Below are 14,535 nucleotides of genomic sequence, written 5' to 3'. Positions count from 1 at the left end.
CCGTTACCCCGGTAACCGCGACCGGGCTGATGAGTGCTGTCACTCAAAGTTAGCACACGAAAGTCTGCGGGCGATGCTCGGAAAGCAAGGAATACGGCGATTATAAGAAGTCGGGAGAATAGGATCCAGTCCTCATCGAGGAGCGAGTCAGGAACTGCTAATTGCTGAACGTCCACATCTCTGTGGATCTGTCCTGGGGCTCCCATGTCGAAGAAATCACGAAGTCTCGCCAGCGGCTGTACTTGGTGAGGAATTCCAAGAGATTCGGTGTGTCACCGAACACTGGAAGACTTTTGCGGGTGTACTGTGAAGAGCATTCTGATTGGTAGCACTCACACAAGAAAAAAGCTGTAGTGTTTTACTCAGCCTGTGATATCACAGGCACCAGACTTCACTCCATCGAGGATATCTTAGAAAGCAGCCTCGATCCTCCAGGATCCCCATTGCCCAGGCCATGCCCTCTTCCCTTTTCTCCCATCAGGAAAAATAGTACAGAAGCCTGAAGACGAGCATTCAGCAGCACAAGGACAGCTTCTTCCCCACCGCCATCAGATTCCAACAGTGGGGAGAGTTTTGCCTGTGATGTACTGGGCTTTTTACTCAGGGGTATTTGTGCCCTCATGGCAGACTGTGATGAAGCCGGTCATCTGCTGAAGTTTGCCAAGATTTTTGATGTCGTACCAAACCTCCGCAAACTCCTGAGGAAGTAGTCCTGGTGTGCTTTTTTTCATAATGACATGGGTCCAGGAAAGATCTTCCGAGATTATGAATACCAGGAATTTAAATTTGCTTACCCTCTCCACCTCTGATTACCCAATGATCACTAGATTGCATACCTCTGATTTTCCTTCCTAAAGTCCATGATCGGACCTTTTTATTTAATATTTTAGTTAATCACCATATATGACCAAATAATTGACAATAATATACCAAAATAATAGAATGTTGAAACTATATATAAGACAAAAACTCAAAAAAACTACTACAAATAAAAAAACCCTATAACCCACTCTCCCCCCTAAAACTAATCTAATCCCAAAACTGAAATACATAATATTTCATTATAAAACAACTACAATTGATTAATTCGGATTGCATCAGTTGACACTTAGAGACCTCAAAGACATCATAAAATTGTTATACCTTCAGTTAAAACTTCACTGATAAGAAAAAATAAAGAAACATTTTATAATTTTAATTTTATTATACTAGCATATGGACCCCAAATTTTCAAAAAATAAGGAATATTTATCCCTTAAATTATATGTATTTTTTTCTAATGGAATACCACTTTGAATCTCAGCATGCCATCCATCTAATGTTAATGAAACATCAGATGTTACAGTAACATATTTCCTTACTATTACTAAAACCAACTTAACAAATTTTAATTGAGAATCTGACAGCAACAATTTAGGAGTGGCACTTCCAAAATTTCCTAACATAAGTAATTCAGGTTTAAATGAAAATTCACCCCTGTTATCCATTGCAAAAATTTACTAATAGAAACCCATAAAGAGTTAACCTTTAAACAAGACCACATAGAATGAAAAAAAGTTCCATTTTCTGTTCCACATCTAAAACATTGATCCGATATATTCAATCTCCATCAACTCAATTTCTGAGGAGTAATATAATGAAAATTATAATGAAGTAATCAATATCTTTCATTTATAGTAGTTGTCATAACTTTCTTACCCAAATTTTGTCAATCTTGTTGATCTATAATTGTATCTAAATCTCATTCGCATCTTTCTTTTGATTTGAACAAACCTACTTTAGGCATCTGTTCTTGTTGAAATAAACTATTTAGTCATTCCATCAACCATAATTTGTTCCAAATTTGAAAGATCTTTTTAAAAATCATTTCTGATCCTAGTTTCTCTCTTAAATAAGCCCTCAATTGAAAATAAAAAATAATGTATTACGAGGTATATCATATTTAATCATTAATTGATCAAAAGACATCAATCTATTATTATCATAACAATCCCCCAATTTAGAAACTCACTTCTAATGCCATATATTTTAAAAAAGGATTATCTTTTGAAAAAAATCCATAAAGATTAATTAATGGTGTTTTTAGCAAAAGAATATTTCCATCAGCTTCTAATTTAACTTTATTCCAAATATTCAACAAATGTTTTAATATTGGAGCTTCCTTATCTATTACACTAGATTTAGGTTCCCATGTATAAATAAAGTCATCTGGTCTAACTTGTATCTATTCAATATCTACCCATGATAGTTTAATTTTAGCAAACATGGAAACTAAAAACCTTAATTGTGCTGGTCTACAATAATTCTTAAACTTAGGAAGTTGTAGTCCTCCTTGTTCATATTTCCACGTTAATTTTTCCAGTGATATGATCAGACCCTTGATTTTGGTGACTTTGAGTTCGAGATTGTTGATGGTACATGGCCAAGTTTTCAATCTTTCTCCTGTAGGCTGACTCATCACCCCTTTTATACAACCTACTACAGGGGTATCATTGAATTTATAGATGGTGTTATTGTTGTACCAACCCACAGTCATAGGTAAAATGAGTAGAGCACAGCCCTCTAGTACTCGAGTACTGATGGAGATTGTGGAGGAGATGTTCTTACTAATTCACACTGATTGGGATGTGAAGGTGAAGAAATCCAGGATCCAATTACACAGTGGATATTGAGGCCCAGGTCTTGGGAGTTTACTGATCAGTTTTGAGGGGAAGATGGTGTTGAATGCTGAACTGTAGTCAGTAAAGGCATCCTAATGTATGCATCTTTGCTGTCCAGGTGTTCCAGGGCTTTCTGTTGAGCCGATGAGATGGCATCTGGGGCGAGACAATTTGGAACGGATCCATGTCACCACTCAAACAGGAGTTGATGTGCTTCAACACCAGCCTCTCAAAACACTTCATCACTGTGGATCATTTAGGTATGTTACCAAACTCTTCTTTGGTACCAGTACAATTGAAGCCTATTGAAAACAGGTAGGTACCACATCCTGCCAAAGTTAGATGTTGAAGATATCCGTGAATATATTGGCAAGTACTCAGCTGGGTACTCAGTCCATCCGGATGTTTTCCTCACATTCACTTTCCTGAAGGCAGCCCATGCATCATCCTTGGAGACTCTCAGTAGAAGATCATTAGGGGACATGGGGATGTTCAGTGGGTCTTCCTTGTTCAGGTGGTTATACTGGGAGTAGAAGACATTGAGTTCATCTGGGAGTAAAGCTTTGCTGTTTCCTACTGCACCGGATTTGGTTTTGTAGTAGCTTACGTCATTTATCCCCTGTCATAGCTGTTGGGTATCATTCATTGTTTCCATTTTTGTCTAGAACCTCTACTTTTAGTAGATCATACCTGCTCCTTGTGTAGTGATCTGGATCTCCGGACTTAAATGACTGTGATCTGGCTCTCAGCAGGTTCTGGATTTTATTGTTCATCCAGGACTTCTGATTGGGGAAAACCATGAACAATTTGGTGGGAACACACTCAACTGTTTTGATAAAGCCTGTAACAGCCTTGGTGTGATAATCCAGATCCTCGACTGAGTTCTTGAACACTGCCTTCCACTGACTCAAAGCAGTCCTGTAACCATTCTTCACCCTCCTGTGACCACCCTTGGCTGTCATGATCTCTGGAGCCTCTCTTTAGATTCTAACATCGCCTAAGGCAGTGAGGCAGGAGGTCGACATGATTCCAACGACCGTGTTCCTACTTGTTTTAACTAAAAAGCCATCTGTGGCAGAATCTGAGTTCAGATCTAGTCTGTGAATGGTGAAACTCTCTGGTCAGATAGTGGTGTCCAAAGTGTTCTCGGTAAACAAGGTCTTGGTGTAACAAACAAATGAGATTTGTCTTACCTGTTTCTGATAAAGCAGCCTTGCCTTGAAGTCATCAATTTTATTTTCTAATGACTGAGTATTCACCAGTTTCTTTTGGTCTCTTTAATTCATTAAGTGTATTATTTTTAATTGCTTTTTCAACAAAAAAACCTGTTCAGCTGCAGCAATTAAGACATGTCACTACATATGTACATTGTAGAATGTGTATGACAATAAATCCATAAAATAAGCTTTACCTGCATTTAAATTGATGCAATTTAGTTTACCCGTCCTGCCTCATCCACATAATAAGAAGCAGGCTTTAGCCTGAACCCATGGATCTGACTTATCAACTTACCGTCATTGTTACATGCCAGATGCTTCTCACCTTGGAGACCAGCTGTGTAGATGTTTATGGCCTGCCATTTCCCCCAAATATTCACAATGTTGAGAGCATGCTGGATGCAGCTGGAACTGCAACACAATTAAGAACAGGCCATTATTCCCTACTCAATCTTCCTCTCTTCTTTCGGCAGTTCTATGGTAAAATAAATCGATACCTTTCTCCCTCACATCCTTTAATTCATCTCTACTATTGTGCCTCAACATCACACACTTTAAGGAGCTTGAGGACAAGCCATGGTTATCTGTTCTCTGGCACAAATGTCTAAGAAGGGATGGAGGAGAAGTGGCGAGCTGCAGTGATGTGGGATTCCAAAGTTAGGGGAAGAGGTAAGAGGTTCTGTGGAAGAGATCAAGAATCCAGATGGCATAGGTGGAACTGCACTCAATGGAGGAGGGGGAAGCAAAGGATTTTATCTATAAATGGAGTGTCAAATCACTAGAAAAAAAAACACAGATAATCCCATACTAATACTAATACATATGATCAGAATATGGCAAGAAATTAATGAATGTAGGAAATAAGAATATCAATAAAAGCACCACTGTGTAAAAATGTGTTATTGCCTATGAACATAGGCAATAGAATAAATTTGTGGTATGACAAAGGTATCAGATATATTGAAGACTGGTAAATGGAAGGAACTCTTATGTCCTTGAAACAACTAAAATATAAATACGGAGTGGCCAATGGGACCTCCTTCTGTTTTCTCCAGCTTAGATCGCTGTTAAGAGAAAGAGGTGGACCAACGATGACCCCACCTGAAATTAGTGAAACTGAACGAATGGTCTGGATGGGGAAATAAACCCAAATTTATAACAAAAATGTACTGTGCTCTCCAGAGCAGAAGTGTAAAACCAGAATTACAGAGATCAAGAGGAGAAGTGCAGGATTCGGCAACAGAGCTCTGTTCTGTACCGGTATGGCTCTTTGAAGATGGCGCCCGGCAGCCTTTGGAACAAAGGGCTAGCCAGGCGTGTGTAGTTCAATCAACGCCCGCTATGAGCGCTGTCACTGAACTTTTGACAGTTGGAACAGCTGGGACGCCGCCAGCTGAAGACCCGACTTTAAAGAGACGTCCACCGATTGATGTAGCGGTGGCGCTGCGAAATGCACCACCAGTTATGAAGACTTCAACTGATCCCGATGTAATGAAGGCTCTTGATGTAATATGGGATAAGGATAACCCTGAATACCAGTCTTCTGATATTGCTGAGGAGGTTGTGGCAGGGGTTTCTACGCGGAGTCAGACTGCAAGAAAAGCAGTTAAACTAAGGGAAGGATTAGAAGACCCTCTGGTTATTCAGAAACAGCAGGATCCTATTCTGCCTGAATCTATTCCAGTTGATATGTTTATTAAGAATCTTGAATTTAAGTTATCTTCTTCAATCAAAGAGTTAGGTAAATCTTTGGTTCTAGTTAACACTAAGCTTAATACCTTGGTGGACATTAATACTCAACAGATGGTTGATTATGGAGCTTTTAAGCTTGAAACAAATGAAAGACTTGATGTTTGTGACCAAGGTATAGTTGAGGTACAAGATCAAATACAAGATGTAAATAAAACAATTGAAACTTTACAAATTCAGAATAAAAATTTAGCGAAAAAGGTTGATTATTTGGAGAATCAGTCTAGACGGAACAACGTAAAAATTATTGGTTTGCCAGAAGATATAGAAGGACCAGATCCAAGAAAATTCTTTACTGATTGGATCCCTCAAGTTTTAGGACAAGATAAGTTCCCGGATGGTTTAATACTGGAACGTGCTCACCAAGCTTTGAGAAGAAAGCCTTTTCCAAGACAGAATCCAAGACCTGTTCTGGTCCATTGTCTAAACTATTATGATAGAGAGACAATTTTGCGTGTGGCTATTAGAAATGCTCAACAAAGCAGATCTTTGATGGTCCAGAACAATCGTGTTTTTTTTTATCCGGATTTGAGTCGAGAAATTATGTCTCAACGACGTGAATTTAATCCTGTGAAAGAAGTGCTATGGAAAAAAGGATATAAAGCAACATTTAGATACCCTACAGTATTGAAGATTTTTCAGGATGGATATCAACCAAAATTTTTTGATAACCCTAAAGAAGCTATGGACTTTGCTCAACTGTTACCAATTACGCAATTCCAGGAACAACGTAGTCCTCCACGGTCTCTGAAGAGAGTGGAGACGCAAGATGGGAATCGAATTTCAAGAAGAAATGGAAGCAATGGTGGTCGGAGTGGCAAAGCTGATTTAAAAAAAAATTTTTTTTCGAGAAGATTTAGATAATGATGATAGTTTTATGTGAAATGGGAGTTAGGAGAGGGAACTGGGTGGGCATTATTTTCCAGAAGTCATCAGCTACGTGTGAGTTATCTCACAACCAATATTTTGTGGGAGTTACCGCATTGTGCGGTTCAGACAGGAGGAGGTAGTCGTAACCTCCTACCTGTTTTTTTTATTAATTTTTGGATTAAGGAGTGAAGTTTCTTTTTTTAAAAAAAAATTCCTTTTTTTTGTTGTAGTTTTAAGAGGGGATAAGGGGAGGGTTTTTTTTTTCTTTTCTTTTTTTTTGTTTTTTTTCTCTTGTTGTGTTGTAAGAAATGTCGAAATTAAAGTTCGCTTCTCTTAATGTCCAGGGTTTAAATAATCCTATTAAGTGTAAGAAAGTACTTGCTTACTTAAAAAAATTAAAAGTTGATGTGGCTCTTTTGCAGGAAACTCATTTAACGGATAAGGAACATTTGAAACTTAAATGTGAATGGGTTGGACAAGTTTTTTTATTCTTCATTTAATTCAAAGGCAAAAGGAGTGGCAATTTTGGTGCACAAGAATCTACCATTTCAGTTACAGAATGAAGAGAAAAATGGTGGAAGATTATTAAAACTGAATTGAACAATCTTTAACGAGGCTTGGACTTTGCTTGATGTTTATGCTCCAAATGTTGAGGATACAGCTTTTGTTGTGGATATGTTTTTACTACTTGGACAAGCAAATTCTAATGTGATGATTGGAGGAGGTTTAAATGTGGTATTGGAGCCTTTATTGGACAAGTATCCAAGAGCAATTAAGAAATCTAAAATGGCAGTGTAAGTGACTAACATGATGACAGATTTGAATTTAGTTGATATTTGGCGAAGATTTAATCCTACAGAGAAAGATTTTTCTTTTTATTCTTCACGCCATAATTCTTTTTCAAGAAATTATTATTTTTTAATTTCAACGCATTTGCAACATAGGGTTATATCTGTGGATTATAAGGCAAGGTTGGTTTCAGATCATTCATTACTATTATTAGAATATCAGAGTTCGCAAGATGTTCAGAGAACCCCAAGATGGAGATTTAATACTATGCTATTACAAAAACCAGAATTTATTATTTATTTAAAAAACAAATTGAGGTTTTTATTAGTACTAATATTAATTCTGTTTTATGAGATGCAATGAAAGCTTTTCTATGAGGTCAAATTATTAGTTATGCTTCTAAAGTAAAGAAAGAGAGAATCAGAGAGATTGAAGATTTAGAGAAAAAGATACTGTTACTGAAAAAGAATTTCAAAAAAATACTACCGAAATGCAAAATAATCAGTTAACTAATTTAAAATTTAAGTACAATGAATTACAAACATATCGGTTTGAATGTTTAATGAATCGAACTAAACATAAGTTTTATGAATGGGGTGATAAAGCTCATAAAGTCCTTTCATGGCAGTTGAAAAAAGAACAATTATCTAGAATTATACCAGCAATTAGAAAGAAATCGGGCATTACTTTTAGACAAAAAGAAATTAATGAGGAACTTTGTAATTTTTATAAAAAATTATATACTTCAGAATGTAAAGATGTAACTGAAGATGCAATAGATTCTTTTTTGAAAAATATTAAATTGCCACGACTGAATCAAGAAGATAGACAAGAGTTGGATAAATCTTTTACAGAAAATGAAATTGAAATGGCAATAAGAGATATGCCAAATGGAAAGGCACCTGGTGAAGATGGGTTTTCTATAGAGTTTTATAAAACTTTTTATGTTGATATATCTTCTATTTACAAGGATGTAATACAGCAAATTTATAAAACTTTTCAATTACCTGAATCTTGTTCTAATGCTATAATTACAGTTATACCAAAAAAAGATAAAGATCCTTTAATGGTTTCTTCTTATCGACCAATATCGTTGTTAAATGTGGATTATAAAATTGTAGCTAAAGTTATGGCTAATAGATTAGCTCAATATTTACCTAAAATAATACATAAAGACCAAACAGGATTTATAAAAAATAGATATGCGTCTGATAATATTTTGCATTTAATAACTTTGATAAACAAATCTAAATCTCAAATGAATTATCCAATAGTGGTTTCGTTGGATGCAGAAAAGGCTTTTGATAGAGTGGAATGGAAGTTTTTATTTAAAGTACTTGAGAAATTTTGTTTTGGTTCCTCGTTTATTGGATTGATAAAGGCTTTATATAATAGTCCGAAGGCTAGAGTTGCTACCAATGGGCAGATATCAGAATCTTTTCATTTAACAAGGTCAACTAGGCAAGGATGTCCATTGTCACCTGCTTTATTTGCCATAGTTATTGAACCTTTGGCACAATTAATACGTCAAAATGAAAATGTAAAGGGTATGAGAGTTTTGAATGAGGAATATAAGATTAATTTATTTGCTGATAATGTTTTATTATATTTGGTGGATCCTGATATCTCTTTACCAGCAATTCAAGAATCTTTAGAAAATTATGGTCAATTATCTGGTTATAAGGTAAACTGGGCTAAAAGTGAAATTTTGTCAATTTGTAAAGATGATTATTCAATATATAAAAATATTATAAATTTGAAGTGGACTAAACAAATTAAATATTTAGGAATTAATGTTAATACAGAATATCAAGATTTATATTCAATTAATTATCTTCCTTTAATAAAAAAGATTAAGTTAGATTTGATTAGGTGGAAGGATTTACCTTTAGGTTTATTGGGGAGGATTAACACTATAAAAATGAATATTTTTCCTCGGATACAGTATTTGTTTCAGTCAATTCCTTATTTTTTTTTTTTAAGTTTTTTTTAAGGATTTATATAAAGTAGTTAGAGACTTCTTATGGAAGGGAAAATTTCTGAGGGTAGCAATGAGAAAGTTGATGTGGGATTTTCAATTTGGAGGTTTGAGACTACCGAATTTTCAACATTATTTTGAGGCAGCTCAATTTAAATTTCTTAGTGCATTAATGAATATGGATGATCCGCCCAGTTGGGCAAAGGTAGAAATGGTGGTTATTTTAGAAAAATTTCCTCATGAGTTTTTGTTTCGATGGAATAAAAATTTATTATGAACTTATGACGTACCAATATTGAAACATTTATTGAATTTATGGACAAGTAAATTTAATAAATTGGGGCTCAAAAATAAATGGTCTGGGCGATTGCCATTATATAATAATCAACTTGTTCCTTTTACAGTCTCCAATATTACTTTGAAACAATGGGAAAGGAAAGGAATAAAAAATTTATCAGATTGTTTTTTTGAAGGATGTTTTTGTTCTTTTGAGGAATTACAAAGGAAATTTGGTATTAGTGGAAATTCTGTATTTGTATACTATCAGTTAAGATCATTTGTAAAACTGGTATGTGGCCGACATATGATTTTATTGCCTGAAACTAGTTTTGAGAAATATGTACTTTCCATACCAAAAAAGGGGTATATATCTGATTTGTATTGTATTTTGCAAGAAAATGAAAACAAGACAGATTGGGATAAAGATTAGTTGAAATGGGAAAAAGATTTAGGTTCTATAATAGCTGAAGAAGCCTAGATGGAAATTTGTCAGAATAGTATTCAGAAATTGATTAATGCTAGATTAGCGATGATTAATTATAATTTTATACATCAATTATATTTAACACCAGAGAAATTAAAAAAGTTTGGTCTTAGTAAGGTAGATTGTTGTTTTCGTTGTGATCAGACAGCCAATGAAGAGCCAGCTCTTCAGCGCTTGACGTCCTGCTTTGCGGAAACTGCCAAAATGTTTGGCCTGGAAGTCAGCCTGAAGAAAACTGAGGTCCTCCATCAGCCAGCTCCCCACCATGACTACCAGCCCCCCCACATCTCCATCGGGCACACAAAACTCAAAACGGTCAACCAGTTTACCTATCTCGGCTGCACCATTTCATCTGATGCAAGGATCGACAATGAGATAGACAACAGACTCGCCAAGGCAAATAGCGCCTTTGGAAGACTACACAAAAGAGTCTGGAAAAACAACCAACTGAAAAACCTCACAAAGATAAGCGTAATCAGAGCCGTTGTCATACCCACACTCCTGTTCGGCTCCGAATCATGGGTCCTCTACCGGCACCACCTACGGCTCCTAGAACGCTTCCACCAGCGTTGTCTCCGCTCCATCCTCAACATCCATTGGAGCGCTTTCATCCCTAACGTCAAAGTACTCGAGATGGCAGAGGTCGACAGCATCGAGTCCACGCTGCTGAAGATCCAGCTGCGCTGGGTGGGTCACGTCTCCAGAATGGAGGACCATCGCCTTCCCAAGATCGTGTTATATGGCGAGCTCTCCACTGGCCACCGTGACAGAGGTGCACCAAAGAAAAGGTACAAGGACTGCCTAAAGAAATCTCTTGGTGCCTGCCACATTGACCACCGCCAGTGGGCTGATAACGCCTCAAACCGTGCATCTTGGCGCCTCACAGTTTGGCGGGCAGCAACCTCCTTTGAAGAAGACCACAGAGCCCACCTCACTGACAAAAGGCAAAGGAGGAAAAACCCAACACCCAACCCCAACCAACCAATTTTCCCTTGCAACCGCTGCAATCGTGTCTGCCTGTCCCGCATCGGACTTGTCAGCCACAAACGAGCCTGCAGCTGACGTGGACTTTTTGCCCCCTCCATAAATCTTCGTCCGCGAAGCCAAGCCAAAGAGAAAGAAAAAAGAAAGAAAAAAGAAAAAGACAGCCAATACTTTTTCACATACAGTTTGGTTTTGTAATCGATTGCAACAGTTTTGGAAAGGTATTCAATCTATATTTAATAGTTTATATAATATCTATGTTGTATTAGATCCTGATATATTTTTATTAGGGAATATGCAATCATTAATTGACTTAGGCTTAAATGATTATCAGATTTCTTTTATCTGATTAGCCTTAGCGGTGGCTAAGAAATGTATAGCGCTTACTTGGAAAGATAGAAATATACTAACCTTTGATAGGTGGTATTTAGAGATGAAGTCTTGTTTAATTATGGAAAAGATATCTTTTTCAATTCAAGATAAGATGTCTTTTTATAAGCTGAAGTGGACTCCATTTGTTAAGTACATGCAATTAAGTTTGATTTAAACATGTTTTTTATGTGTAATATTTTAGATTTGATAACTTTATTTTATTAATATTTTTACTTATTTTTTTTGTTTGTGAGTGTTTTTTTATATATAATATTACTAACTTTATTAATTCTTCACTCTTTATTTTGGGGGGAAGGGTGGGTTTTTTTTTATATATATTGATTTCTTTTAGTGGCCGTATATATGGGGGGGGGGGGTTAGACTGACTTAAGTTAGGTCATTAATGCTGTGTTGTAATAATTACTTTATTTTTATTTTTCTTTAAATGTAATTTTTTGTTTTATTCATGTGATAAAATCTTTAAATAAAGTTTAAAAAAAACAGAATTACAGAGATCAAGGGAAAGATGGGAGTCGGACTTGGGTGTGGTGATTTCAGAAAGAAGCTGGTCAGATTAGTGTAAGGACAGCCTGACGTCAATAATAAATGCAAGATATGGACTGGTTCAGAATATATTTTACGCCATTTATACCTTACTCCACAGAAATTACATAGATCAAAAGCAGAAATATCAGAAATGTGTTTCGGACGTGGGACTGAGACAGGAACTTTTCTACATGCTACCTGGTCATGCATGAAGGTGAGGCCATTTTGACAAGATATCACAGAAAATTTAATCAGGATAACAGGATTGGCCTTCACGGGAGACCCGGAGCTACATCTACTAGGTAATTTTATGGAAAAAAGCAACAAATTGAATAAATATCAAATTTCATTTATAAAAATAGCATTGGTTGTAGCAAAAAATGTATTGTTATCACTTGGAAGTCTGACTCCCCTCTATATATAGCTCAATGGACTGCGGAAATGAATAGCTGTATACCGAAGGGAAAAAAAATCACATATAATTTAAAGAATAAATGTGTCACTTTTGTAAAGATCTGGCAACCATACGTTGACCAAATAGGGGCCCAAATACAGTAATAAAAAAATAAAAAGGACTATAAATGCAACCATTATATATATTTAAAGGTGGTTTCCCCAATTTTATTCTATATATTTAAAAGACCTAAGCTCTAATAGTGTGCAGATTCGTATGTATGGAAGGGGGGGAGGGAGGGAGGGACTGTTTTGTTTTTGTTTGTTGTTGTTTGTACAAAAAAGTTTAATATATTGTGATACTGAAAATTTTATTATGTATGTTTTTGAAAAAAATCAAAAATAAAATATTCAGAAAAAAGAATCCAGATGGCATGTTACCTCACTGGTGCCAGGGTCTGACATATCTTGGATCGAGTTCAGAGCATTCAGAGAAGGGAGGGTGAGCAGCCAGTTGTCGTGGTCCATGGAGGGACCCATGGCATAGGTAGGAAGGGTGATGAGGTCCTGCAAAAAGAATTCAGGGAGTTAGGGGCAAAATTGAATGTCAGCATCTCCAAGGTTGTAATTTCAGGATTACTACCCATCCCACATGCTAGTGAGGTTACAAGTGGGAGGATAATGCAGCTTAACATGTGGCTAAAGACATAGGGCCGGAGGGAAGGCTTCACATTTCTCAATCATTGGGCTCTCTTCCAGGGATGGTTTGCATCTAAACTGGAGGGGAAGGTTTCCTAGTGCTGCTCGGGGGGGGGGGGGGGGGGGGATTTAAACTAGATTTGCAGGGGGATTGGAACCACAGTGCCAGAGAAGATAGGGGAATGGAGGAGGGAAAAGATTATGTGAAAATTGCATGTAACATTAGAAGTCAATGTTTTGAGGGGCATGGCCATGCGAAGGACTTAGATAGACGAGTTTTGATTGAGCTCCATGAAGAGGATCAAAAAGACAGTTAAAATGTTTAAATTAAGAATTTTTTCACTAAAAAATTGACAAAATAAGAACTAAGAAACCAAGGCAGTTGAGAACAAAAAATTGAGGAAGTTTCTATTCATCCAAGAACATAGAGTGAAAGTTCGAAAGGAGTGGCCTAAGAGTGGCCTTGGGACCAGTGGACCTTGGCTGACCTGTGGAGTTGGGACAAGAACTAAATATTATCCTGGAGAACATGGAAAATTTGAGCAATGGATTTGTAGGTGTTGAAAATGTAATGAGAGACATGACTGAAAGGATGACTGAAATTAAAGAAATTGTTGAAGACTTAATTGAAGGAATGAAACCAGGCAGAAGTAGACTTGGTAAAAACACAAGATAAGCTTAAAGCTTTGGAAAAAGATCCAAAGAAATGGGAATTGGACAGATAAAGTCTTTGGACAAGATCACCACCTGGAGAATTTTAGTAAATGAAATAATGTTCGAATTATCGGACTGAAAGAAGGAAGAGGGAAGAGATCAGGTGAACTTGTAACCCTGTGGGGTCTTCGCAGTCGCCACAGTTAGCAGCCTGTATAATGGAATAATTTTTAACAAATGTTGAACTTCTAAAATTAGAAGATAGAGAATGAGGTAATTTAGATGCCCCTTTCACAAGAGAAGAAATCAAGGAAGCTTTGGGTACTTTACAAGTTAACAAATCTCTGGAGGAGAATGGGTTTCCCCCTGAGTTCAATAGACAATTTAAAGATTTATTGATGCCTCTTATGTATTTGACCGGGCTTCTGGATTTTCTCAACTGCTATAATTACAGTGCTACTGAAGAAAACTTCATCATATAGATCTTTATCGCTCCTCAATATTGCTTATAAAATATTGGCAAAGACAGAGTGAATAGATTGGGACAATAGCTACCAAAATTAATGTATACAGACCAGGTGGGATTTGTCAAGGGAAGACACTCTTCAAATAGTTGAGGTAGATTATTTAATATGGTACATATGACAAAATAAAAGTTGAATCCAAGTATAATTATCTTCCTAGATGCAGAAAAAGCATTTGACCAATTAGAATGTTCTAATTGGGGGACATCATGTGATGCTGTAGGATCAACACAGAGGCTCCAGTGGGTGGGGAGGGGGGTGGGAAGGAGGGAGGGAAGGGAGGGGGGAAAGAGGGGAGAAAATGACACTGTATATTCAAGAGGGAAATGCTTATGTG

The 14,535-nt window shown here is 36.6% G+C and overlaps 1 long non-coding RNA gene across 1 annotated transcript; it reads left to right on the top strand.

The window, feature by feature from the left end:
• The first annotated feature begins 20 nt into the window (after positions 1–20).
• LOC138748537 (uncharacterized) lies at positions 21–12,603 on the top strand. Its single transcript, XR_011348116.1, has 3 exons — positions 21–245; positions 2,779–2,920; positions 12,047–12,603. It is a non-coding gene; the product is annotated as an uncharacterized lncRNA (long non-coding RNA).
• The last annotated feature ends 1,932 nt before the right edge of the window (positions 12,604–14,535 follow it).

This window comes from Narcine bancroftii, chromosome 1, assembly GCF_036971445.1.
Source record: "Narcine bancroftii isolate sNarBan1 chromosome 1, sNarBan1.hap1, whole genome shotgun sequence".
Taxonomy (NCBI): Eukaryota; Metazoa; Chordata; class Chondrichthyes; order Torpediniformes; family Narcinidae; genus Narcine; species Narcine bancroftii.
This window is presented reverse-complemented; position numbering and strand designations above follow the sequence as displayed.